The sequence below is a fragment of the Phascolarctos cinereus genome, unplaced genomic scaffold, assembly GCF_003287225.1.
Source record: "Phascolarctos cinereus isolate Bilbo 61053 unplaced genomic scaffold, phaCin_HiC Scaffold_4;HRSCAF=312, whole genome shotgun sequence".
Classification (NCBI taxonomy): Eukaryota; Metazoa; Chordata; class Mammalia; order Diprotodontia; family Phascolarctidae; genus Phascolarctos; species Phascolarctos cinereus.
The window spans coordinates 528,531,367-528,559,295 of record NW_027555847.1 but is presented as its reverse complement, the minus strand read 5'-3'; the positions used below and the strand labels follow the sequence as shown (position 1 = coordinate 528,559,295).

The 27,929-nt window shown below is 34.3% G+C and overlaps 1 protein-coding gene across 2 annotated transcripts in view; it reads right to left on the bottom strand.

The window, feature by feature from the left end:
• CCDC102B (coiled-coil domain containing 102B) overlaps positions 1 to 27,929 on the bottom strand; it is a 796,232-nt gene that overhangs the window by 751,435 nt on the left and 16,868 nt on the right. Inside the window, exon 2 of one of the 2 annotated variants that reach the window (XM_078153543.1) lies at positions 19,958 to 20,002. The exons of the other annotated variant lie outside the window; for it this stretch is intronic. The gene's annotated coding sequence lies outside the window, so the exon portion shown is untranslated. The remainder of the gene's footprint in view (positions 1 to 19,957; positions 20,003 to 27,929) is intronic. 2 annotated transcript variants of the gene reach the window in all.

Genomic DNA, 27,929 nt, shown 5'->3' with positions numbered 1-27,929 from the left:
CCCAGATTGGCTTTGTTTTCGTCATCTCTAGATAATGTCTGTGTAAACAAATTACTAATTTGCAAATATACTTGATTTTCCTTCAGAAGAGAAAAATTTCTACCTTGCCATCTCATTGCCTCAGTCATAGCATTTATTTATAAATTTTACAAGATATAAGCTTTTTAAAGCCAGGCAAACAGTTTATTTATCTTTACCAGTAATACTGAATTACTCTGGTAGAGTTGCCATTTCAACTACTGATTATGCTAACAATCCACTTTTATCAGCCTTTTTCTATCAATTCATTAGCACTTTGTTTTAAAAAAAATCCTTTCACTGACAAGCAGTCTGTACTGAATCTAATTTTAACAGTGATTCAAAGCAATTTCAGAGTAGTTAACTATAACTGCTTCAGTATCCTAGCTTATTTACTAATCATAGTTTTCCTTATTAAATTGTCTACTCTCCTTTATTCTACCCTTTGAAATCAGTAAACATTTTATAGCATTATTTTTTCTTCTTTTTTCCCTTCACTTTAATTCAAATGAGCTATTCTGGGGAGCCTGCCCATTGCCATCACTTCTTTCTCATAAACATCTGGGACTACTTAAGCTTTTCAAAATGCAGGAGCATTTATGGATATTATTTGTTGGAATATTAAGAATAGTTTCCATTTCATGCTATCATCCCTAACCCTTTTTCTATTTTTCCACATTTGTGAGGTTTTTTTAAAACAATTTCAATTGAATTGGAACGAGAGAAATTGATCTTTAAAGACTCAATCTTACTATATTCCTTTGCAAATGAATGCCCTTCATTTCCAAAACAGGTTATGCATGAGAGCTGAAGATGAGTGATTGTTGAATGATGGAATAATTTCTCATCCAAAAACTGTTGATTTTTTTTCCTTAGGAGAGTGTTTCAAGATTCTATTTAATAATACATGGTCTAAAATGAAGAAAGGAATGTTATGTCCAACTCTGTCCTTGGTGTTTGTGATGAAGCCTGTTTGCTTTTGTTTAATTTTCTATTTGTTCTCTTGCCAAGTATACTATAACTTCACAAAATCTTTCTGAAAAAACATAGCCCAGATATGAAGCCTATTTTTGATAATGGAAGCAATTAAGAAACTGTTAATTAGTAAACAAGCATATGAAGGTAAGAAGGAATAGCCTATTACACATATAAAAGTCAATTGAGAGAGAGGACAGGGTTATTTTACTTTTCTTTTAAAAGTAAAGAAATGCTTCTTAATGGATAAAAGACAAACACAGAATTTTCCACATAGAGAAGATGATGCTGTATCAGATTGTATATGCCTTTCTTTTCCTGACTTCCTGGAAGCTATTCCTCATGGTTTCTTAGAGAGATTAGGAAACTGAGAAAGTGACTTTTTTGATTATAATCACAAAGGAAGAAGAGAAAAAAATCTCTTATGGAAATTACTATATTTTGGGAAGAGAGAATAGATTTTTGAAACCCCAAACCAGAGGAGAAAAAAGTTGGTTAACCTCTAATAGAGAGGTTAGATGTCAAGATAAGATCTAGGGTATTATAAAAGTTAACATTCTATTTAGAGTCTATGTTGAGGGATAGATAGAGCTATAAAGACATATATACACACAAATAGACACATATATATGTATGTCTATTTGCAGAGAATTAGAGAAATGTTCTCATATGTTTTACCTCTTTAAAAAGTTGGCTCTAAAGAATTTTCTTTGTTTATAAAGTTTATTTGGCTTTGCTTGAGATATGTATTCATAGTTAAAAAAAATTAAAGAAAGCATGGAACTCTGATAGCAAATATTTAGAGTAGAGTGAATGTGTCATGATATGATTATGATACCCCGCCATGCCTGGTGTTCATAAACCTAAAGTGTAAGAGCAGTATTTTTTAAACCAAGTCTGTGATTTCATAGTGTTTGCTGTTTTCAATGAAGAACTTCCTGTACTAATATTTATTAATACCTTTTCTGAAATGTATAGTCTTAAAGAATTGCCTGGGGCAAGGGAAGTTAAATGATATTACCAGGGTCACAACCAGTTTGTATCAGAGGCAGAACTAAACTTATAGTCAAATGTGACTCATTGCCTCTTGGTTTCAACTCTGATAATTCTATGGCATAGTCCAGAAAGTCCCTTTACCCAGCCACCTCAATATATATATATATATATATATATATATATATATATAGAGAGAGAGAGAGAGAGAGAGAGAGAGAGAGAGAGAGAGAGAGAGAGAGAGAGAGAGAGAGAGAGAGAGAGAGAGAGAGACTCCTATCAAGGTTTAGAAGCTTACCACTCTGCTTTCACTGTTGCATGCTGCCTCCACGGCTATCTTCCGCTGAACTTCTGCTGCCATAGCTGCTAGCCTCCATCTCTCCAGTGGTTATTTGCCTTTCTGTATTTGGAACGCTCAATCAATGCACTCTTCTGCTGCTCCACCCTCTGGCTATATCACAATGCCTTACTTCTATTGTTGCTGCATTGGAGAAGTATTACTCCTGTTTTAGAGTCAGGCCTACTAAGTCAACATGTCTCTGGGTTAGTCAATACATTTTCAGTTCCAGTATGACCAGGTCTCACAGTTTGCCACTTCCTTCCTTGTCACACTTGAGGAAATTGAGGGGATTGGAGCAGCAAGTGGTAGTGGGAATCAAGTGAACCACACAGACTCCATTTAGTGATTCAATTCTGGAGCTAGCTCAGTTCCTTTTCTGTTCAAATATGGGTCTAGTCCAATTTCTGTCTTGTGAGAAAACTTTATTCAATTGTGGAAATTGTGAGAACACCTTATTGCATTGTTTGAACCTAGCCCTGACTGGGAAACTGGACCACCTCTACCCTTAACTAATGACCTAGGTTATCCTGACTAGAAAACCAGTCAGATCGGAAGATTGATAAAAGGAGTTTTCTCACAATTACACATCTCAAGCAACCCACTGTCTTATCTGACAATTGGCCCCATACTGATCAATCAGTTATCGTTCCCATGTTCCTTTAATTGTTTGCAGACACTTTGGGGGAAGTGGAATACCTCGCACCCATTAGCTCTTCCCCTTCCAACTTGGAAAGTTCTTAATTTTTCCACCAATTAGAAATCAGGTGACCTAATGTTGTATTGTTTTCTTTTAATTACTTGGTCATATTTGATCAATTATTTTTAATGTATAAAAATCTTTCTCACCCAGTATTCAGCATCCAGTCCTAAGCTGAGGAAGGATCTGGGTCCCAGTTTGTTAGGCAATTGGCATGTCTTGCTTAATAAAGTAAAATACTCAGAAGCTTGAACTTTTGTTTCCTCAGTTATTTTACCTTTTACATGCCATGCCTAAAAGGCAGCTCTTGGATGAGTAAGAATGGTAGAATGACTTTTCTTTTAAAGAAAAAAATTCTTACTGTATATATATATATATATATATATATATATATATATGTATATATATATATATATGTATATATATATATATATGTATATATATATGTACATATATATGTATATATATACACACACATACATATATATGCATATATATATGCATATATACACACACATAATATATACATACATATACATATATACATATACATATATACATATATATACATAATTTTCCCTAATGTTATTTAACATTTTTAAAGTTTTGAGTTCCAAATTCTATCTTTCCCTCTCTTCCTTTCCTCCCTCCCTCCCTGAGACAGTAAGAATCATATATAGTTTATACATGTGCAGTCATGTAAAATATTTCCATATTAGTCATTTTGTACAAAAAGACAAAAGAAAAAGAATGGAAATGAAAAATGGCATACTTCACTCTATATTCAAACGATATTAGTTCTTTCTCTGGAGGTATATAGTACACTTCATCATTAGTCTTTGGGAATCTCAAACTGTATTATAAAGTAATAATTATCAAAACAACCTGATACTAGCTAAGAAATAGAGTAGTGGATCAGTGGAATAGATTCGGTACAAATTACATTATAATAAATAACCATAGTAATCTAGTATATGATAAACCCATAGATACAAGCTTTTGGAACAAGAACTTATTATTTAACAAAAACTGCTGGGAAAACTGGAAAACAGTATGATGGAAACTAGGTATAGACCAACATCTCACAACTGATACTAAACTAAAGTCAAACTGGGTAGATAATTTGCACACAAAAGTTGATACTACAAGCAAATTAGGAGAACATGGGATAGTTTATTTGTCAGATCTATGGATAAGGGAAGAATTTAGGACCAAAGAGGATATAGAGAACATTACAAAATGTAAAATAGATAAATTTTATTATATAAAATTTTAAGTTTTTGCACAGATAAAACCAATACAACCAAAATTAGAAGGAAAGCAGAAAACTAGGGGAAATTTTTTTTGTGACAAGAATCTCTGATAAAGGCTCATTTCTGAAATATATAGAGAACCTAGGCAATTTATAAAAAATACAAGTCATTCCCAATAAAAAATCAGCTTTCTTAATGGAAGGTACTCAAGTTTTAATTTAGTATAGCTGAATTTTATTTACCTCTTTCTTACCTGTGTTAATCACATGGCTGGCAGTTGCTAAAGAGTATTTTTAATACTAGGAATATATACTCAACACCATTTGATTTACTTTTCTAATTTCCATCTCTCCTCCCTCTACAGATCCTACATGCTCAATTCCTGGTATAATGCAATGATTCCTAGAGACGTGAATTATGGTAATGTGAAAATAGTGCAGAGAAAAGGAAGGGAGGAATGACAGAAAAAGAGAGAGAGAGGCTAGAAATATTTTTGTAAATTTCTATATCTCTATATAAAGCATATGTGAGTGTGATTCTTAATCTAATTCTTCATCACTAACAGACTACCACAACCACCTGCACATATGCACACACATTGTATCTCTCTGCTCCTACTCTAAAAATGTACTGACCCCGAACCCAAGAGTTCCCTCTCCCCCTTCGATTGGAGATTGTGGAACGTGGATAATGTAGCGCTCCTCCCAGATCGTCCATTTAAGGAGGGCACCCAGGGCAATCACCTTACAATTTCCTATCTAGCTGTGGACTTCATCATATTCCTGTACCTGGTACCCTCGAGTTTCCCTTTTTAGCTTCTTTTATGCATTGTCCTCCCCCATTAGATTGTGAACTCCTTACGGGCAGGGACTGTTTGTTGTCTTTCTTTGTATCAATGCACAATACCTGGCATATGTTATTTTTGTTGTGTTATTATTTAGTCATATTCAACTCTTTATGACCACATTTGGGGTTTTCTTGGCAAAGATACTGGAGTAGATTGTCATTTCCTCCTCTATCTCATTTTACAGATGAGAAAACAGAGGCAAACAGTGTTAAGTGACTTGCTCAATATCACCCATCCAGTAAATGTCTGAGGCTGGATTTGAACTCAGATCTTCCTGACACCAGCCCCAGTGCTCTATTCACTGTGCCACCTAGCTTCCCAATGTTCCTGGGATATAGTAGGCACTTAATAAATATCTATTGGGTAAGTGTCTCCAATAAAAGCCTCATTTGTCAAACATATTGAGAATTGAGTCAAATTTGTAAGAATACAAGTCATTCCCCAATGACCAAAGGATACGACAGGCAGTTTTCAAAGGAAGAAATCAAAACTATCTATAGTCCTATGGAAAATGCTCTAAATCACTAGTGTTTAGAGAAATGAAAATTAAAACAACTCTGAGGTACCACCTCACTCCTATCACATTGGCTAATATGACAGAAAAGGAAAATGAGAAATGTTGGAGGGAATGTAGGAAAATCCCGACATTAATGCACTGTTAGTGGAACTGTGAACCAATCTAACCATTCTGGAGGATAATTTGGAACTATGCCCAAAGCACTATAAAATTGTGTATAGTATCCTTTCATCCAGCAATACCACTATACTAGCTCTGTACCTCAAAGAGATAAAAAAGGGAAAGGGACCTATTTGTACAAAAATATTTATAGTAGTTCTTTCAGTGGTGGCAAAGAATTGGAAATCGAGGCAATTTTCATCAATTGGGGAATGGTTGAACAAGTTGTGCTATATGAATGTAATGGAATACTATTTTGCTTTAAGAAATGACAAGCAGCATGATTTCAGAAAAACATAGAAATACTTATATGAACTGATGCAAAACAAATTGAGCAGGACCAAGAGAACATTGTACACAGTGACAGCAATATTTTATGATGATCAACTATGAAAGACAGCTATTCTCAGCAAATACAATAATCCAGGATAATTTCAAAAGACTCATGATGAAAAATACTATCCACCTCTAGAGAAAGAACTGATGAGTCTGAATGCAGATAGAAGCATACTATGTCTCATTTTCCTTATTTTTTTTATGATGGGAGGTTTTTTGGCCTGTTTTTTTTAACAATATGACTAATATGTAAATATGTTTTGCATGAATGCATATATATAACCTACATCAAATTGCTTACTGTCTCAGGGAAGAGGGAGGAGAGGGAGAGAATTCGGAGCTCAAAAGTTTAAAAAACAAATGTTAAAAATGTACATGTAATTGGGCAAAATAATAAAATATTATTGAAAAGTAAGTTAATAAATGTTTGTTGACTGTCCATAGATGATTGACTTAACTTCTCAGCATCAGCATCCTTCTCTGTAAAATAAGAATAATAGTACCTCCTGGAGAATATATAAATGCTACTTATTATTATTTTGAGGGTAGGAAATTCACCAGCTTTCTTTAATGCCATTTCCCACTTATTTAACTTGTTAAAAAATTGCATTAAACTAAGGATTTTGAGTTTATTTGATGAGCTCTTTCAATGACATTCTGTTTCATAGCCTTTCATTGAAATTCAATTCAACTGCACTGAATTCAAATAAATTATATTTAACTTCTCCCTACATGTTAATTTAATCACCTCATAACTAGTATAATCCTTCATAATCATATGTGACATGGTTAGCAGATGCATGACCCATTTGCCTTGACCATTATCAACTGGAACATATGCTCACTTGTTTCTAGTGATAATTTGTTGTATTTTGCCATCTGTGCTTATGTATCCTAACCATATCCCACCGCTTTACCTCCATTATTTTTGTTTTGCATTTTAGGGAAAAAAATTGGTGCAGATGTTTAAAATCACTTACAGGCAAGCCTGGCCTAAGAATATGATTAAGTATATAAATATATCTTTTGTATTCCCCCTTTTCCCTATTTCAGCCTTTCTTGCTTCACTTCTAGGATGCCCTAAATACTATTTCCCTATGGTTCTTGCCTGGTTTGCTCTCCCATCTTCCATACCTCTTCTTTTCCTTTTCCCTACCCTGTATCCAGAAAAGATAATGTGCTGCAATTCATTTTAGTTCCTCAACATCATGGCCTTTGTTTTGAACAGTGTATGGAGTCTGGTAAGTGAGCTTCTCTTAAATGATTATGAAGGAGTATTTCCCCAGGGAGCACAGAAGTAATTAATAGAAGCCATGTAGATATATACTGTCTTAGACCAAAGGAGTAAATCTAATGCTTAAGCATCTTGGTTAGCCCAAAGTAGGACCAGTAATGTTTGCAGTAGTTTTTATGTTTCTCATTTTGAAACTGTATGCCTAATGCAACATTACAAACTTTTCCCATTTAAATGCTTTCATAAAAATGACCACTCACTGCAAAGCCACTAAATTGAATCATTCAATATCATATTGTTAAAAAAAGTTTTTGCTATATTTCTCCTTACAAGAATTTTAAACAATCAATCTAAGTTGATTAACGACTTTTTCTTATGAATATATAAGATGAGAAGTTTAAGTTGAAAAGATGCAAATGAACAAATTTTATTGTGAAGTTACTTCTTAAAGTAATGTCACTAACAATAAAATTTTCTTTAAAGAAAGCTTTTCTTAGAAATATTCATTTGGATAAATAAAAATTCCTTTTTGTGTAGCAAGAGATAATTATAAAATAATAAAATAAATATAAGCCATTATGTTTACTTTCAAATTGAATTAGTTGTTAGTCTCAAAAGTTTAAAGTCACTTTAGAACTTTTTTCAAAAATAATTTTTACTGATGCATTTGTTTTTCTATATCACTTTCATTTCTGAAAGTATTCTTACCCACCCACCTATCAAGCATATCAGATCTTGTAAAAAAAAATTAAAGAAAGAAAAAATAATAATAAGTCCAGCAAAATTAGCCAACGCAGCAGCACTTAGCATATCGTCTGGCATATAGTAAGCATTTAGTAAATGTTTATTGTCTAACTAACTGACATTAATGGAGTCTAACAGTATAGGCAATGTTTCATGCCAAAGTCCTCCACCTCTGCAAAGAGGGGAGGAAGGTGTATTTTGTCAATTCTTCAAATAATTGTACCTAGATACTATTCGATTTTGTTTGTTGTTCCATTTATATTGCTTTAGTTGATGTATATTGTTTTCCTGGTTCTGCTTACTTCGATGCATCAAATCATTTTGCTAGCACTGAGGCAGGAAAATGTTGCTTAGCCCATAGTCAGATCCAGGTTGGAGTCCTAGGTGGCAGTCCCATGTGAGTCTAGAAATGTCTCTGAAAACAGCTGCACCAAACCCCTGAAGCTTGGGACAGTATGCCCTCCACTGAGAAGCAGAGCCTTAATTTAACAAAGAATTAAAAGTCAAATAATAAGCTGGGAAAATGAGAAAACAACAGAAAAAAAAACTGACTATAGAAAGTGACTATTGTGATAAGGAAGATTAAAATATACTCAGAAAATGTAAAAAAAAAAATCAAAGTCCTACATCCAAAGCCTCAAGAATTGATCTTAGGTCATGGAGGAACTCAAAAAGGATTTTGAGAAGCAAGTAAGAGAAGTAGAGGAAAAACTGGGAAAAGAAATGAGAGTTATGCAAGAAAGTCATGAAAAACAAGGCAACAGCTTGCTAAAGGAGACACACACACCAAAAAACTAAAAACTAAAAAAAACTACTGAAGAAAATAACTCCTTAAAAAACAGACTAGGCTAAATGGTAAAGGAGCAGAAGAATGCCTTAAGAAGCACAATTGGCCGAATGAAAAAGGAGGTCCAAAAGCTCACTGAAGAAAATAATTCCTTAAAAATTAGAATGGAGTACATGGAAGCAAATGATTTTATAAGAAATTAAGAAATTATAAAACAAAACCAAAAGAATCAAAAAATAGAAGCCAATATGAAATATCTCATTGGAAAAACAAATGACCTGCAAAATAGATCCAGGAGAAATCATTTAAAAATTATTGGAGTACCTGAAAGCCATGATTAAAAAAAAAAGAGTCTAGACATCATCTTTCAAGAAATCATCAAGGGGGACAGCTAAGGGGGGCAGTGAATAAAGTACTGGCCCTGAAGTCAGGAGGACCTGAGTTCAATCTGGCCTCAGGCCAAACATTTGACACTTACTAGCTGTGTGACCCTGGGCAAGTCACTTACCCCCAGTTGCCTAAAAAAAAATCATCAAGGAAACTATCCTGACATGCTAGAACCAAAGGGTAAAATACAAATTAAAAGAAAAGAATCCATCAATCACCTCCTGAAAGAGATCCCAAAATGAAAACTGTCAGAAATATTATAGTCAAATTCCAGATCTACCAGGTCAAGGACAAATACGACAAACAGCCAGAAAGAAGCAATTCATGTATAGTGGAGCCACAATGAGGATAACAGAAGATTTAGCAGCATCTACATTAAAGGATCAGAGGGCTTGGAATATGATATTCCAGGGGTAAAAGTAGCTAGGATTATAAGCAAGAATCATCTACTCACTAAAACTGAATATAATCCTTGAAGGGAAAAAATGGATATTCAATGAGATAAAGGACTTTCAAGCATTCTTGATGAAAAGACCAGAGCTGAATAGAAAATGTGACTTTCAAATATGAGACTCAAAGAAACATAAAAAGGTAAATAGAAAAGGGAATCATAAGGTACTTAATAAGGTTAAACTCTTTACATTCCTATGTGGGAAGATGATATTTGTAACTCATAAGACTTTTCTCATTGTTAAGGTAGTTAGAAGTATATATAGACAGGGCACAGGTATGAGTTGAATACGAAGAATGATATCTAAAAATAAAATTAAGGGGTGAGAGAGGAATGTACTGGGACAAAGGGAAAGGGAGAGGTAGAATGAAGTAAATTATCTCTCATAAAAGAGGCAAAAAAAGCTCTTAGAGTGGAGGGGAACAGGGGGCGAGGTGAAGGGTAAGTGAACCTCACTCTCATCAGAATTGTCTCAAAGAGGGAATAACATACACACACAATTGGATATAGAAATTTATCTTCCCCTATAGGAAAATAGGAGGGGGAAAGGATAAGAGAAGAAGGGGGTGATGAAAAGGAAACCAGTTTGGAGGAGGAGTAGTCAGAAGCAAAATACTTTAGGTGAAAGGAGAGAGAAACTAGAACAAATTGGGGGTAGGGAATAGTAATAGTAGTTGTGAATAAAAATTTGAAGCAAATTTCTCTGATAAAGTCTTTATTTCTCAAACATATAGAGAACTCAGTGACATTTATAAAAATAAGAGCCATTTCCCAAATGATAAATGATCAAAAGATATAAGTAATTTTCAGATGAAGTAATCAAAGCTATCTATTGCTATATGAAATGTAAATCAAAACAATTCTGAGGTACTACCTCATACCTACTAGATTAGCTAATATGGCAAAAAAGGTAAATCATAAATGTTTGAGGGAATGTGGGAAAAATGAGACATTAATGCACTGTTAGTAGAGTTGTGAACTGATTCAGCTTTGTGTAGAGCAATTTGAAACTATGCCCAGAGGGTTATAAAGCCATGCATACCCTTTGACCTAGCAATACCACTACTAGGTCTACATCCCAAAAGAGATTTTTTTTTTAAAAAAAAGGACCTATATATACAAAAATAGTTATAGCAGCTCTTTTCTGGGGGCAAAGAATTAGAAATTGAGGAGATAATCAGATTGGGAATGGCTGATCAAGACGCAGTATGTGATTATGGAATACTATTGTACTATAAGAAATGATTAGCAGGATGCTCTCAGAAAAACCTGGAAAGACTTGCATGGGTTGATGCAAAGTGAAATGTACTGGGTACAAGGTAATAGCAATATTGTAATATGATCAACTGTGAATGACTTAGCTATTCTTAGCAATACAATGATCCAAGACAGTTCTGAAGGACTTATGATGAAAAATGCTATCCATTCCCAAAGAAAGAACTGATGTGTCCAAATATAGATTGAAATATATTTTTAAATTTATTTTTCTTTAATTTTTGTCTGTTTTCTTTCACAAAATGACTATTATGGATGTTTTTATATGACTACACATGTATAACTTTAAAAAATTAAAAATGAGAAAATAAAAATGTACATACCTCAATTAAAGTACTTCATTGCTAAAAAAAAATGCTAACTATCATCTGAGCCTTCAGCGAGTAGTAATCTTTTTTGCTGGTGGAGGGTCTTACTTTGATATTGATGGCTGCTGACTGATTAGGATGTTGGTTGCTAAAAGATGAGCTGGCTGTAGCAATTTTGTAAAATAAGATAACAATGAAGTTTGCCACAAAGATTGACTCTTCCTTTCTCTTGAACATTTATAGGTCATTGTAAGGTTATGGATTAGCCTCATTTCAATAGTGTTGTGTTTTCGGAAATAGGAAGGCCTGAGAAGAAGGAGAGGGATGGGGGAACAGCTAGTTGATGGAGCCATCAGAACACATACAATATTTACTGTTAAGTTGACTGTCTTATATGCATATAGTTCATGGTGCTCCCAAAAAGAAGAAAGTGAGATGAACTAAGGAGCTCTCCCCCTTGAGGAAGAAAAACATGTGAGAAGATGATAAGAACTGTGGCTCATTCAGTCAGGTCTGAATCTGGGACAACCCCCTCAAAGATGTATCTCTACCCCACAGCTCCAAGATGAGGGAAAAGGTTGCCCTTCTCAGTAGTTAAGTAGTTAGTACAGCACTGTCGTCCATATTTGCACTAGCTACCATGGTTGTTATACTGCATTAATTAGCTCCCATCCCCAGCAAGTGTTTTGCTCACTGCCCGTTTGTGTTCTAATTCATCCTCCTTGAAACATAAAATAATTTTAGCATATTAGCATTGATTAAATGCTTATTTGGGGAAAACTGGATAGGAAGGAAGGCAATATAGAGCTGGTCTGGAATAAAGAAAATAGAATATTCAGCAAGAGGCTGGGCTCTAAAGCTGACCTTGAGGTCTCTTGCCCCTTGGAAATTCATCAAGGTTATAACAGCAAGAAATAAATAAAGACCAGAGAGGGCTTTGAGGCATGGATTATAGTATATAATGTAAAGGGACCTGAATTTCTCCCTAGCAAACCTATATACATCTAGTTTATTTTAATAAGCTCAGTAGTCAAGGACAGTATGGAGGATAAAAGAAGAGTATTGTGCTGAATGGCTTGTCTTAGATTTCATTATCTCTAATAGTCAACGTTGAACCACATGTGAGCAATTTGACCATCTCTCTCTGGCAGTGTGCTGCATATACTGCACATTAGTGATATATATATACTGTATAAAGAAGTTATTATGCTTGGCTTTTGGGGTTTATTAAGTTCAGCATTTTACGAATTAAATTGTAATTTGACTATACTTCTTATGAGAAGCTTGCTATTAGGGGGATGAGGATTTGTTGGGAAGAGGGAGCTAGTGAGTACCTGTTGTTTTTATTCAGTCACTTTAGTTCTTGCTTTCATGGAGCTTACATTCTACCAAGAGAGGCAACATGTACACATATAAACATACTGAATATTTATAAAATAAGTATAAGCTTGTTGAAAACAAGATATTTAGTGAGGAAATAATTTCTGATGCATATGGGGCATCAGGAAAGGTTTTATTTATGATGTGCTTCTTGGAATAAGATATTTCATGAGATAGATATGAGGAAGGAGTGCATTCCAGTCATTTGAGATGGCCATTGTGAAGGTCCAGAAACAGGAGATAGACTTCTGTGTATGCAGAACAATGCAGCTAGTTTGCCTGGTCCAGGGGTGGGAAACCTGCAGCCTCAAGGCCACATGTAGCTTTCTAGGTCCTTGGGTGCGGCCTTTAGACTGAGTCCAAATTTTACAGAATGAATCTTTTTATTAAGGGGATTTGTTCTGTGAAGTTGGGATTCAGTCAAAGGGCTACACTTACGGACCTAGAGGGCCACATATGGACTCAAGGCCAGAGGTTCCCCATCCCTGACCCTGGACTATAGAACACAGGGAGGGGAATAATGTATCATAGGCTGCAAAAGTAGCTTGGAGTCAAGGAGTTTAATTTTATTTTGGAGGCAATAGAGAGGTGTTGGAGTTTGCAGTGTAGGGGAGTGACATAGTCAGATATTTGCCTAAGGATAATTATTTTGGCAATTTTTGTGGAAACAAATGTGGATTGGGGAGAGACTAGAGCAAAGGAAGTAAATTAGAAGGCCACTGTAACAGCCTAGAAGATAGGTGTTAAAGACCTTAACTAAAGGATTGGTTGAATAGAGAGAATGGTTCAGATGGAACCGATGTTGTAGAAGCAGAAATAACAAGATTTGACCAATAATTGGAAATGTAGAGTGGAGGGAAATGAGAAGTAGAAAATAACACTAAGGATATAAACTTATGATACTGAAATAACAGTACTTGACAGAAATAGGGAATTTTGGTAGAGGACAGAGTTTGGGGAAAAGATGAGTTCCATTTTGGACATGTTGAGCTTGAAATAAAAAGAAATGCAACCTTCTCCCCAAAAAAAGGTTCTGAGATCCCCCAAAATAATGAAATGTCCAGAATTCCAGAAGTTTTCTTCCAACCATCTTTCTTAGCTATGGGATTCTGGAGTGCCCATGAAACTACATTCAACTCAATCACGTAACATCTCAATAAGGATTTCTATGCCAATACCATATTGGCTGGTGGTATCGCCATGTACCAAGGCATTGCTGACAGAATATAGAGTTTACAGCCCCAGCCACCAGCACAATGAAAATCAAAGCCATTGCCCCAGCTGAGTGCAAAGACTCTGAATTCCTTCTGGTCTACTTTCCAGCACATCTAGATAAGTAAGCAGGAATATGATGAATCTGGACCCTCCATTGTCCCACCACAAATGCTTTAAAAGGACTATTGGGGTTTGTTGTTATCAAAGGGAGTAACATGGTACCCCCAAAGAGATGAGATTGGCATGCAAAGATCTCTCACATTTGTTGATACAAGCTCAAATATAGGTGAGGTGGGAGAAGAATTCAAACATGGGGCACAGTTCACGCAAAGGCATAGAAATAGGAATTTAAAAGGATAGACAGTGGATATCATGTAGACCAATTTGGCTCTAACATACAGTGTATGACAGGGAATAATGTATTCATATAAGCCTAGAAAAGTAGGCTGGAAATAGGTCTTAATTTCAGACAGAGGTATTTGTATTTTATCTTATAGATAATAGGAAGCCACTAAATCTTCTTTATTAGGAAACATGGTCACACCTGTGATTCAGGAATATTAGTCTGGCAGCAATGTTGAGGATGGACTACAGAGGGCAGAAATTGGAGACAGAGAGAACATTTATGAAGTTATGTCAAGTCCAATGAACAGATGATAAAATCCTAAATTAGTATAATGGCCTTGTGGGCAGAGAGAAAACAATAGACATGACAGGTATTGTAGAGTCAAAACAGAGAAGATTCATCAATTGATTATATACAGAAAGGTGATAGAGAATGAAAAGTCAAGGTTTCCTCTACATTGACTAGGTGGTTGGAAGAAGGATGTTGTCCTCATTATAAATATAGAATGTGCCAGAACTTCTGGGATACCTGACCAATAATAGGGTGATTCCCACAACTGCTCTTCTAAAATAGAAATTATACATAAGAGATAAAGCAATTTTAACACCAAGAATACAATCAAAGTAAAAACCAAATGAACCCTCCAGTAGCAAAGAAGGCTAATTTCTAAACCATAAGCAATTTACTCAGCACCCACTCCACTAGCCACCATGCTCTGGCAGAAATGGACAGAACAACCCATGAGTTTGCAAAAGAACTCAAATCTCCTTCTCTTCCACCACCCTCTACATGCCATGGGAAACCAAAAGGCAAATGCTTGTTCAGGCTGTAACTCCATGACACATGCTGATTAAGTTTAACAGTTCCAATGACAAACAAGAAATTAGGCAAGCAGCTAGACAGTTAATAAACATTTATGAAGTACCTACTACGTGTCAGTTACTGCTAAGCACTGGGGAGACAAAGAAAGGCAAATGACAATCAATCCCTGCTTTCAAGATCTACAAAACAATAACATAGAACCTCTTTATAAGAAGAAATTCATAACAGTACTTTAGAAGCTTTAATTTCATGAGAAATATGGAGAATAAAGAAGGAATAAATAAACATAAGTGCCAAGAATCAAGAATAAAAGTCTAGAATAGATAGAAGGTAAGAGCAATAATGAAGGAGGGAAAGTAATTGTTTTTAGAAAATGGTCCACAAAATGAAAATTTAATGCTAACAAACCAAATAAATTAAAGGGGAGGGGAGGAAAGAAGATTTCACTTGATTATATGCCTGACATAAACAAAAGTTGGGAGAGAGATTTAGATAACTAGATAAAGGAAAGAAAGTAAAAATTAATAAATAAAACCCCAAAATTAAGGAACAAATGGTTCTTTGGGTTTCTTGTGGTGGCTTGAGAGTGAAAGGAAGAGAATTAGTGAGAATGGGGTTACCTTAAAATAGATTAAGGTGAAATAACTAAAGAAACAAAGTATTCTCTTTAGAGAATAACAACAAAGTCCTAATGGGGGAGGGGGGATAGAAACAAATGGAGGAATATCTACATTGAGCTTTCTTAACTTTAAATGCAAATTGAAAATAATCCAATAACACAAAGCAGGAACAGATAGAAAAATAAAATCCCACAGTCTGTTACTTACAAGAAACATACCAAAAAAAAAAAAAAAAAAAATATATATAATATATATATATATATATATATATATATATATATATATATATGCAGGGGGCAGCTAGGTGATGCAGTGGATAGAAGACTGGCCCTGGGGTCAAGAGGACATGAATTCAAGTTCAGCCTCAGACACACAACACTCATTAACTGTGTGACTCTGGGAAAGTCACTTAAGCCTAATTGCCTCACAAAATAAATATTTTTTTAAAAGTATACACCAAATAAAAATGAGTGGCAGGAACAAATTTTACAGTATGTTAGGTGAAGCCAAAAAAGTAGGAGTTGCAATTGTTTTATAATGTAAAGCAAAAATAAAAAACTCACAACAGAAAAAGAGATAAAAAGGAAACTATATTATGTTGAATGGAACAATAGACAATAAACAATAAAACAATAAAACAGCAGTGTTAAACTTATCTGCTTCTTAACTGATGTCTTAGCATTGTCTATCCTCAGTGCCTAACTGATAAACCAAATCAGTAAGTAGGCTACCAATTCAATGGCATATCACTCAAGACCAGAGTTATGAAAACACCATAGTGTTGTCAGCAACATTCCCAATTGTAGCCCAATTGGATTAAAATGTAACTGGGAAATATTTTTTAAATAAATAAAAGTACAACAGAATATATATGATGAATATGCAGTTTTCTAAGTCAATATGCAGCCAGGAAGAATCTCTATGTAGGGCATAATGGTCTCTTCTATTTGAGTTTGACAGCACTACTCTACACAAAAGGCATACATCACCAACTTGACTTTTGCTATGTGGAGTGTTAGCTCAATCTCTTTTGAGTGGTTGTGGATCTCACTGTGGAAACTATGTAGTATTTTAGGGCTTCTTATAATCAGTACAATATCATTTGCAAATAGGAACATCCGGAAAAACTAAACAACTTTAAGGAATCCTTTTCTGTTAGGACTTTATGCTGAATACCCTATATAAACAGCTAATAGTTTTGGTTAGTGTATATTTCCCCATATCCTCAGGGCCTAGGACAGCGCCTGGCACATACTATAATAGCCATTCAATAAATGTTTATTTTCTAGGTGATATTAATAATCAGAGAATCATTGAACAATTACTGTGCAAAATACTTGGAACAAGTGACAATTTTAAAATGACTTCATTGTGCAACATCAATATTCATGCAGCTATGAATTTATCGATTCTAGGTTCATTCAGAATGCCTAAACTTTACTATATAATAATGGTAAATTGATTTCCCCACCTTTAGTTATTTCTTTCAGCTGAGTAGTGGATTTCAGGCCATACATGTGTATTTTCTTGGTATCTTTTGGTGTGTTTCTCATTCAGTGGTTTTTTAGAATGGATTACTGCTAGGTAATGTGCAAAAGTTATAACTCCTCAAGATTATGCTTCAATAACTATTGGAAATTTTGTAGCAGCTTTTGGAATGTAAAATCAACATGTCAAGGATCTAATATATTTGCTTCTCTGTTTATCAATTGATAAACAGAGAAGCAATTTTTTTCCTGTAATTATAGACCTTTCCAAATGTATATACAATGTTACAACTTGGCACCATGCCATACATCATGAAAACATGAGAACTTTATCTGAGAGGTTTCTGGGAAGATGGTGGAGTAGGGCAGAAAATAGTAAGCTCTCCACAAATAAGACAAAATTGCACTTCAGAGCAAATGTAGAGTGGTAAAAATAAATGAGAGTTGGGACAGAACAGGGATTCTCCTGGGACAACCTGAGAATATCTGAGATTTGGTCCCTGTAAATTGTAAACATCTCCATGCTAGTTCCCTTGAAAAAATAAGGGGCAAGCCCTGGGGCTAGCTGGGTTAGGAGGTAAACTTGGACCTAGCCGCAGGAATTTTCACCTTCTAAACAGTGTGGGCAAGCAAGCATTTGAGCAGGGGAAGATTGAGGGAACCTCTACTGATTATGAATGCCAGCCTCAGCTGTGATGCCTAGATATGGCCCTGGATGAGAAGGAATCAGCCTATGGCTGGTGAGTGCAGAAGCAGTGGGGCAGGGACACCACTGGCTGTGGGTACTTACAGGAAGGTAGAGTTTTAGTTTTAGTTCCACACCAGAAGGGGAGAACTGAAGGAGGATCTGAGGCCAGAGGTACCATCCCCCACAACCCAGGCCTACAGGTGATTACAATAATAAGCTTCTACAAATTAAAAAAGAAAGAGCAGGCTAATGAGAAAGAAACCAGCCATAGAAAGTTATTACAGGAATAGAGAAGATGAAGGTTCCTTTTCAAAGGAGGATACTGAAGCAATAAAAGCCTCCTACCCCCAAAAGTAACATCAATGGTCACCAGCCCAAAAATTATTCATGAAAGAACTTAAAAAAGACTTTAAAAATCAAATGAGGATAATTTTAAAAAATAAGAACAATCCAAAAAAACAAGAAGACTATAAAAAGAAAGTCAACCAACTAGAAAAAAATGATCCAGACTTTTAAGGAAGAAGATGACTTGAAAATTAGAGCTGGGCTAGGTTAAGCCAGTGAAGTTATGAGACCAAGAAATAACTATAACCATAACTATATATATATATATATATATATATATACACACACACACACACACTCACACATATATATATACATATATATATGTGTGTGTGTGTATACATATATATGTATGTATATATGTATATACACACATATATGTATATATGTATATATACATATATGTGTATGTATATATATATACATACACATATATGTGGAGAAAGAGACAGAGAGACAGAGAGAGACAGAGAGAGACAGAGAGACAGAAGAGAAGAGGAAGTGAAACATCTCTTAAGAAAAACAATTGCTCTGTTGAACAGATCAAAATGAGAAAAATAAGAATAATCAGACTACCTGAAAGCCACAATCAAAAAAGAATCTTGAATAATACAAAGAATAATTAAAGAAAATTGTCCTAAGTGTTAGAACAAGAGGGGAAAGTAGAAATAGAAAAAATCCACCAATCACCACCTCAAGGAAACCTACAGGAATATCATAGCTAGATTCCAAAACCCCCAACTAGAGGAGAAAATACTATGAACAATAAGAAAAAAAAATCAAATACAGTGGAGCCATAATTAGAATTACACAAGACCTAGCAGTGGCTACACTGTAGGTCTTGGAACATTACATATCAAAGAGCAAAAGAACTGCTGTTACAGCCAAAAATATCATACTCAGCAAAGCTAAACATAATTCTGAATTTAAAAACAGATATTTAATGAATTGCCACACTTTCAGGATTTTGTTGCAAAAAGATCCAAAATCATTAGAAAATTTGACACAAAGATACAAGAGAAATGCAAGGTAAACATCAAAGACTAATTACAAGGTACTTAATAAGAACAGACTGTTTACTTTTTATATGAGGAAATTAGAACATATGTCTAAGATTGTTATTAGTAATTGAGTAGTGCAAAAGAAAGATTAGGGTACAGCTGAGTATGATGCGATGCTAAAAAGTAAATTATTTAGGAAAAGATTAAAAAGAGTAATTACTTTACGTAAATGAGATGTGAGAGGAAGAACTGATACAGAGGAATTAGATGCGGAAGGAGGGCTGGTGGTTCTGGAATCCTACTCTCATTGAGAATAGGTTAAATAGGGAACAATACTTATATGTCTAGAAGGGCATAAAGGCCTTCAAAATTCAGAAATTATTAGGCTAAGGGGATAGAGATGGGGGAGAGAATAAGTGAGGAATCCGGTAGAGGCAGAGTTTATATAATAGGAGGGCAAAGTGATGGGTAGAAATAGAAGAGTCAGGAGGGGTAGAAAATAGGAGATACACACAAACATAAAATAAAGATCAGGAGTAGAATTTACAAGGAAAAAAGGCAGGTGTAGTAATCATGATCTCAAACAAAGTTAAAGCAAAATAGATTTAATCAAAAGAGAAAAGAAAGAAACTACACTATAAATCTGCAATATTAGTCAATATTGTTTTAGACTATTTAAAATAACCAGACAGTATAAGGCTGGATTAGGAAACTTTGAGTTGATAAACTTACAACAATATGGAAAGACTTGGCCTGTGAAGGAAGATGTTATCCAACCTGAAAGAAACAGAGGACAAACAAAAATAGAACAGTCTTCCATAGATATATATGAATGTATATGTCTATAAAATAGTATGATAATAGATATCTAAGTATGTATATATATATACATATATATAGGTATATATACATACACATATATATATATACATATATATATATATGTATATATACATACACATATATATGCATATATCTATGTAGGTATATATGTTTCTGTGTATATGTATATGTATGTGTCTGTGTATGTATCCTCACTTAATTGTAGCGGGGGGGGGCGATTTGAGCAGGGAAGAAGAGGAAAAAAAGAACAAAATGAAAAGTGCACAGCAGAGAACAAAAGAAAATTTACTAGGAAGCAAAGAAAAGAGCTCAAAACACAATATGCAGCACTTATTTTATAAGCTTTCTTGAAAAGGAAATTTATTGCTGTATATTTTGAATCCTCTCATGTTCTGTTGTGCACATAGCAATGCTTTTTTTTTCTTTTTTTCTTTTGTATTTAAGTTTATGTTTGTTTTCCTTTTCTTATTGTGTATTTGTTTTAGTATTTAAGTTTAAAATAATTTTAAAAACTAAAAAAAAAAAGGAATAAATTTATCCAAGAGAAAGAGATAAGTATATTTCAATGGCTTAGAAACTCATCTGATTTTTTTTGTGGTGAGGCAATTGGGGTTAAGTCACTTGCTCAGAGTCACACAGTTAGTAAGTGTTATGTGTCAGGCCAGACTTGAGCTCAGGTCCTCCTGACTCCAGGGCCAGTGCTGTATTCACTGTACCACCTAGCTGCCTAATCTGATTTTAAATTCATCAAAAACTTCTGCTATAGTCAATGCTAGATTTAGGAAAAGGGACTATTGCTTAAGGTCAGCTTACTATCCAATGTGATGTGTAGTGTCATGTGAAGATTTAAAGAACATGTGTCAGCTTATGAATTCAGTGCCCTGTCAAGTAAAACAAGTGAATGAAGGAAATAATGGACATATCATTTATTGTATTATTTATTATAGAAGTCAGTTAATTATTTTACTTGTCCCAAATAATTTTCACATTACCTTGGTCACTAGACAAAGACTTTTTCACACACAGATGAGCTAATAGGGGAAAGGCAGAAAGACAAAACCTAAATATTCCAGAGAGTAATGGGAAGGGGCAGACAGAAAAAAACTTTTTCTTTCAAAAGTATTTTCCTTCAGCTCTTTTACACCCCCAAAGAAAAAGAAAATTTAATTAAAGATTACCATATGATTTAATAGGATGAAATATAATTTTGTTGGTTTCACTTTAATAAGCTGCATATTAAATAAATAAATTCATAGATAAAACATTCACTGATTTAACATTTTGGATACAATTTAACTCATTGGTCATGGAATGTTCATTTTTTCTAAGTCATGGAGACAGCTGAAAAACGAGTTTACTCTAACTCCCATTTTGTTATTCTAACCTATTGAACTCAATGTTTCTTACTCTTTCTTTCAAAATAAATTTAATCTCTCTCAGTTTTCCCTGAATATTGCATTTCTTATAGCACTACACTTCCTGTTCAATGTTCAGATTCTTCATGGAAGGGCTTCTATAGCTTTAAATATTATATAAATCATTTAAATTATCTTAAGCATGTTCAGTTCAAATTTTTTATTATACCATTAGAGATAAATATGATTTGAAAGTTTAAAGAATTGACCTAATTGATGCCTTTACCTATAAATTGTGTCTTGTGGTTTTAATTCTTTCAACATTCTTCAGCTGCTAAATTCTGTGAACCAAAGCCAAGTAACCACCTCAGCAGCAAGTGCAATTAAGACTATTACATTTGGCTATCTTTTCTTTAAAAAAAAAAAACTCACATATGAAAAGATTATTTATATCTAAAAGTATATATATTCACTCCTTACTGTCTGTAAAGATAAAATAAGAAATGAACATTTGGAGCTCCCTACTTTCACATTTATATGCATTTGAAAACTAATTGAAAGAATCCTTTGTCAAGATTTTCTTAGTATAATTTAACTATGGTTTCCCAGCACAAAAGGGAGCAAAAATTTGTGAAAGAAAAAGTGCTTAACACAGAAAAGGATCAAGTCAAAACCAGCTCCTTTGAATGTCATGGGAAAACCTAAAAGACAGAAAGTTTTCTGGATGAAAATGAACATTTCAAATTGCCTGGCTTTCGGAGTTTCAGTAAACTTTCTAGATTAACCTTCAACAACAAATACTCACACATGTTCAACTTTGTTTAAAGTTGGAAGGTGGAGTACATCCTGCTCTAAAAGTGAGGGGAACAACCTAAAAATTCCCAAAAGGTTTTAAAAGGAAGTCCATGAATCTCCACCCTGCCCATCCCAAAGTGAAATGCTGTTCATTTGTGTCAGTTTCATCCCTTGAATTAGTTCACTTTTATTTTTTCCATGGAAAGTTCAAGTATTAATTGATAAAAACAATTTCCTTCTGTGCTTCATAATATTTTTGCTTAATAATATGCAACTAATCTGAAGGTCCAAAAGCTTGGAATAGGAAAATTTTAAACTTTAGTAAATATAGTACATCATAGAATCATGGACTTGCCACTGGGAGGAAATTTGGAAGCTATCTATTCCATCCTTATTCATATGACCAGTTAGGAAAATGAGGCTCTGAGATATTCAGTTATTTACCCAAACTCACAATTTATTAAAACTCAGAGACAGAAATTAAACCTAGGCACTTTTTGTCTCCATGAAGCTGTTTTATGACATGAAGAGATGGGAACATAAAAGAATTCAGGAAAACTAAACAGTGTATATTGGGAAATGACAGTAATGGCCTCCAAAGGAAGACTTAAAAAACTGGGTCTGAATTAACTGGCTTCTAAGATACCTTCCATTTCTAAATCCACACTCTTAAGATTCAATGACATAGTGTACAGAATCATGCACTTAATTTAAAGATACACTGATATTCCTCTTGATGAGAATAATTTTGGTGCCCGAAGAAACAGATAATAAGAATGGACAATCAAATGAAAGAGCCTTACAGGAAATGTGTGTCATCTCAGTTTGAGCTGCATCAATTATCTGAGACTGAAAGTCTTTATAATACAGAATTGCTGTATTATATTTCAAACTCAAGTCAACATTATTAAATGCCTACTATATACAAGACATTATGTTAGGCTGTGGGAATACAAAGAGCAAAAATAAACAGCCTTTGTCTGGCCTAAGGAGATTACATTTTTGGGGGGCTAAAACACGTATGAGTTTGGAAATACAACATATATTTTTAAGAAAAAGTAATTTCAAAGAAAAAGAAAACACAACTAATGAGATATTAGGAAATGTGTTGGAAAAGAAATGTCAGCAGAGCTACACTTAAAAAAAAGTTGGATATTCTAAAAGGTAAAGAAAGTGTGTATTCCACAAAATAAGGTACTATTTGTGCAGAGGCATGAAGGAAGATGAAATATTTTGTTTAGGAAACAGTGAACAGTGCAGTTGAACAGGAAGAGGGGGTTTATGAAAAAGAATCCATTAGATTATGAGCACCTTGAAGGCAAATACAGTCTTTTGCCTCTTTTTCTGTCTTTCTGCCTTGTTTCTATTTGTATTTATGCTTAGCACAATGTCTGGCACATAGCAGGTGCTTAATAAATGTTTACTGATTGAATACTATGAAATTATACTGGTAAAAAAGTGAATGTAGATACTAGACTAGAGATTTTATATTTTATTCTAAAAGTAATAAATGGGTACCCATTGACACTTCAGGAATATCAATATGGCAGTTATTTTGAGGATGTGGTAGACTAAGGAAAGAATGGATTCAAGAAGAATAATTACAAGACTGTGGCAATAGCTCATATGAGAGGTAATGAAGAGTTGAACTAGAAGAAAAGTTGCATCTCTCAATAAAGATAATAAATGTAAGAGTTTTCATGGAAATTGAATCAATAAAATTGTAAGTCATTAGGATATGGGGACTGAGGATTACTCTAAGGATTAGAGTAATTAAGGATTACCCTAAGCCTACAAACCTAGGTGACTAGTATATCAGCAAATATGGGGGAAACAGTAAATAAGTAATATATGGTAAATGGCTGAGATCCACATGATATTTAGGAAAACTTGGAATGTTCACCTAACAGAGGTAGTGAAGCTTAAAGAATCACAACTGGGGCAGAAGGGACAAAGTGAAGGAGAGGTGTACTAATGTACAAAGGCAGTAAAAGTCAGATGGGATTTCCAAGACCAAGACTTACATAATAGTTATGCAGATACAAAGAGAAAAAGGTAAATAGCTGAAGGAAGACTATAGGAAAGAATCAAGTAGTAGCTGCTATGGATTGTGGAAGATGTCACTTAGGTTTATGTGAGGATTAAAAGAGCTCACTTATGTTGAGGTTAGAGGCTTATTCACTTCATAAATCACGTACCCAATAATAAAATCTGTTTGGGAGTAATTGGCATAGAGGTAATAATTGAACCAAAGAAAGAACACAAAGGAAAAGGGCATAGATTGAGAAGAGAAGAGGGTCCAGAGCACAGACATTTGGCATATTTACACATAAGGGGCTGAAGAATAAATGACCTAACAAAGAATATTTTAAAGAATGTTAAATCTGTTCATTATAATATCAAAAAAAAAAAGGATCCCCTCGTCTCCTGTCTTCACTGAATATCTCAGTCTTCACCTATTGGTCTTTCTAAATCCCTGATTTCTTTATCTACAGCAGTTTCTCCTACATCTGTGAATTTCTGGAAAGATCTTTCAAGCATGCTCCTATCTCACAACGGGAAAAAACCAACTTAGTTAATGAACACACACACACATACACACACACACACACACACACACACACACATACATCCTATTCCAAATATTTAGATTGATGCCCTGGTCTAATTTCTCTACTTCATTTAAAGCATTTGACTATTACCATGGTATGGCAAAATATAGATTCCTCAGAATTAGGAAAAACTAGATTCAACTATATATTTTGACACATACTGGCTATGTGAGCCTGAGCTGGTGTTAAACCTCTCAATGTCTCAGATAATTTGTTAGGACTAGGTTGTAGAAGAGTTGCTGATTGGTATTGATAGAGGAGGTTTCCTCAGTGGGAGTTCCCTGAAACAACAAAAGCACTGGTACAGACAAAAATAAAAATACAAAGAATAATAGATACCCCAACAGTATTTGAACTAAAAACATTTTAGAACATTTTTGTACTAAAAATATTTTAAAAAATAATAAAAGGTTTCAAAGTAAGGTCTCAAATTCATGGGGTAAATGCCATTTGGAGGATAAATTTGTGAACATAGATGGGAAACAGGCAAGATTATGTGGAAATAGATTACAGTATATACCAGCGGGAGCATCATGGATGTATTGAGATGTCTTAAAGAGTAGTCTGTTAGTCATGTTACTATTTTTGTTTTTTGATTAAAAGAAATCCTATTGTCAAATTTAATAGTCAAAGACTGGCTCATGTGTAATGTAGATTTCACAAATTATTCCTCCAAGGAGATACATATACACATACATACATGTGTATATATTATATGTAATATATATGTGTGTGGATATGCTCATTTGTATGTATGTGTATATATATATATGTATATATATATATATATATATATCTTTTATCTATGTATGTATATGTGTGTGGGTGTGTGTGTGTGTGTGTGTGTGTGTGTGTGTGTGTATCTTTTAAACTACAGGGAATGATAGGGAAATTAGAGCTAAGGTACAGAGCTCTGATTTTATTGGTATAGACAAAGTCTCAAATGAAGAACTCTCCCCATCAAGGTAGGTCTTTTTCTTCAACTTATTGTCTTGGAAAGTTGTCCACAAAAGAGAGGGGCTTAATGACTTGCCCAGATCCATATAGCCATTTTATGCCAGAAGTGGGACTTGAACCTGAGTCTTCCTGGTACCAATGACAGCTCTCTATCCACTATGCCAAAAGCAATGAAAAAATAATCAAGTAAAACTAGTATGACTTTTGGTCTCATGGTGGAGCTTTCAGATTAAAGCTTTTGAAGATTTTTTTTTCTTTCTCATCCTTCTTTCTTTCCTTTCCTTCTTCCCTTAATTCCTTCTTTTTTGTTTCTTTGTCTCATTTCTTTCTTTTTTCCTTTTTTCTTTCTTTCCCTTTTGAGACTTGATCTCTCTCTCTCTCTCTCTCTCTCTCTCTCTCTCTCTCTCTCTCTCTCTCTCTCTCTCTCTCTCTCTCTCTCTTTCTCTCTCCCTCTCCCTCTCCCAGGCTAGCAGTGCATTGACCACCCATGGGCCCAACTGACATACGAGCTTTAACTTCTCCATTTCTAACCTGGGCCTTTTTGCCCCTCTTTAAGCTGCCTGGTGCTCTCTTGCTCCAGCGGGATTCATCATATAGGTACCTACAGATGTGCAATTGGACTTTATTCCTAATGAAGCTCACAATTCCTGAGCTCAAATGATCCACCAGCCTTATGGTAGTAGTTATAAGCATGGGCCACACCCACCCCCAGCTTTTTTGTCATTTCTATATTATGTTTAACAGAACAAATTTTCCCTTTGTTATATTAGGGCATTTTGAAGGTCTATTCATTTTAAACCTTTTAAATATGGAACCAATGAGAGTTGATTTAACTTTTGTTATTTTATGAATCATTTTATTTTTTTAATTTGAAACACTTTATAACAACTACAAATGTCAAATTCTGAAAAGTATTAATTTGCTTCAAAATTTAGTATATGTTTTCTCCTTACTTAATCCCTGCCCACACTTTCTCTATTTGTAGCCAAAAAGAATTTGTAATTTGTTTGGACATTAAGTTTCCCAAAGCCTCCAAACATGTTTTTAAAAATGTTTTCTTGACTGGTTTGTATTTTTTGGCACAGAGGATCACAGTTTAAAGACAGTTAAACTATAAAACCCAGTCCTCAGCACTAATGTTAATTGACCTGGAATCTGATTTCATCTCCTTGTTTTTATTTTAGGTGTAGTTGCTTATTTCCTTAGTTAAGACAAGTAAATGAATTGAATTAAAAATATCAAAATAACAGGGAGTGTACATCTCCCTCAAAAGCAATAAGTATTTCTGCCTCTGAGTTAAAGTAATTCTAAACTATTGAGTGGAAAACTCAGATGAGACTTTTTTTCTTAATTATTTCTCATCCTACGTATAAATCTTTTATTTCCTTAAGATCTTTTTTTCACCCTCTTCTGAACTGCTTCTCCTTTTCATTCTTATCTTCTTTAAAAAGAACCTAACAAAGGACAATTTCAGTTTCTTTACTGGATGGCCCCTGACTTTCCCCTCTTAATGTTATTCAAGTCAAATCAAATCAATGAGAATTTATGAAGTGCCTAGTATATGTGAAGAGCTGTGTAAATGCTAGGGATACAAAGAAGAGTTATTCCTCAGCTTCTCATTTGTTCTCAGAAGACAAATTGTGGGATATTGAAATTGGTTGCTTTGTCCGATCAGACTTCCCTGCTTTTCTAATTTCTGAGGCTTTTAAATGTCTTCAGATGTTGAAGAGATTCTGGTCACTTAACGTAGTTTATCACCACCATAATAGAGAAGACTGAGACATGGGATCTGTTAATGTACTATTAAATCCACGTGACCTCATGGAGAATTTTAAGAAAATAAGAAATTCTGCTTTGATTTTTTTCATATTGTTTAAGGACAATTTCTGTATGGTTTGGCAAAATTCCCAGTTCTTTCTCTTTTTTCTCAAGGTTTGCCATAACTACTTTACAAACTTTTTTTACTGATCATATATGACATGTGCCTCCCAATGAAGGAATGTCAGATGATGTGTTATAACAATAAAAAAGGAAATGTGTGCACTCTGCTGACCCCTATTCCCACTCAAAAGGCATGTTTTGAGATGATAGCATAAATTGTCATAATTTATGGAAATTTATTCTCCCAGCATATTTAAAGCA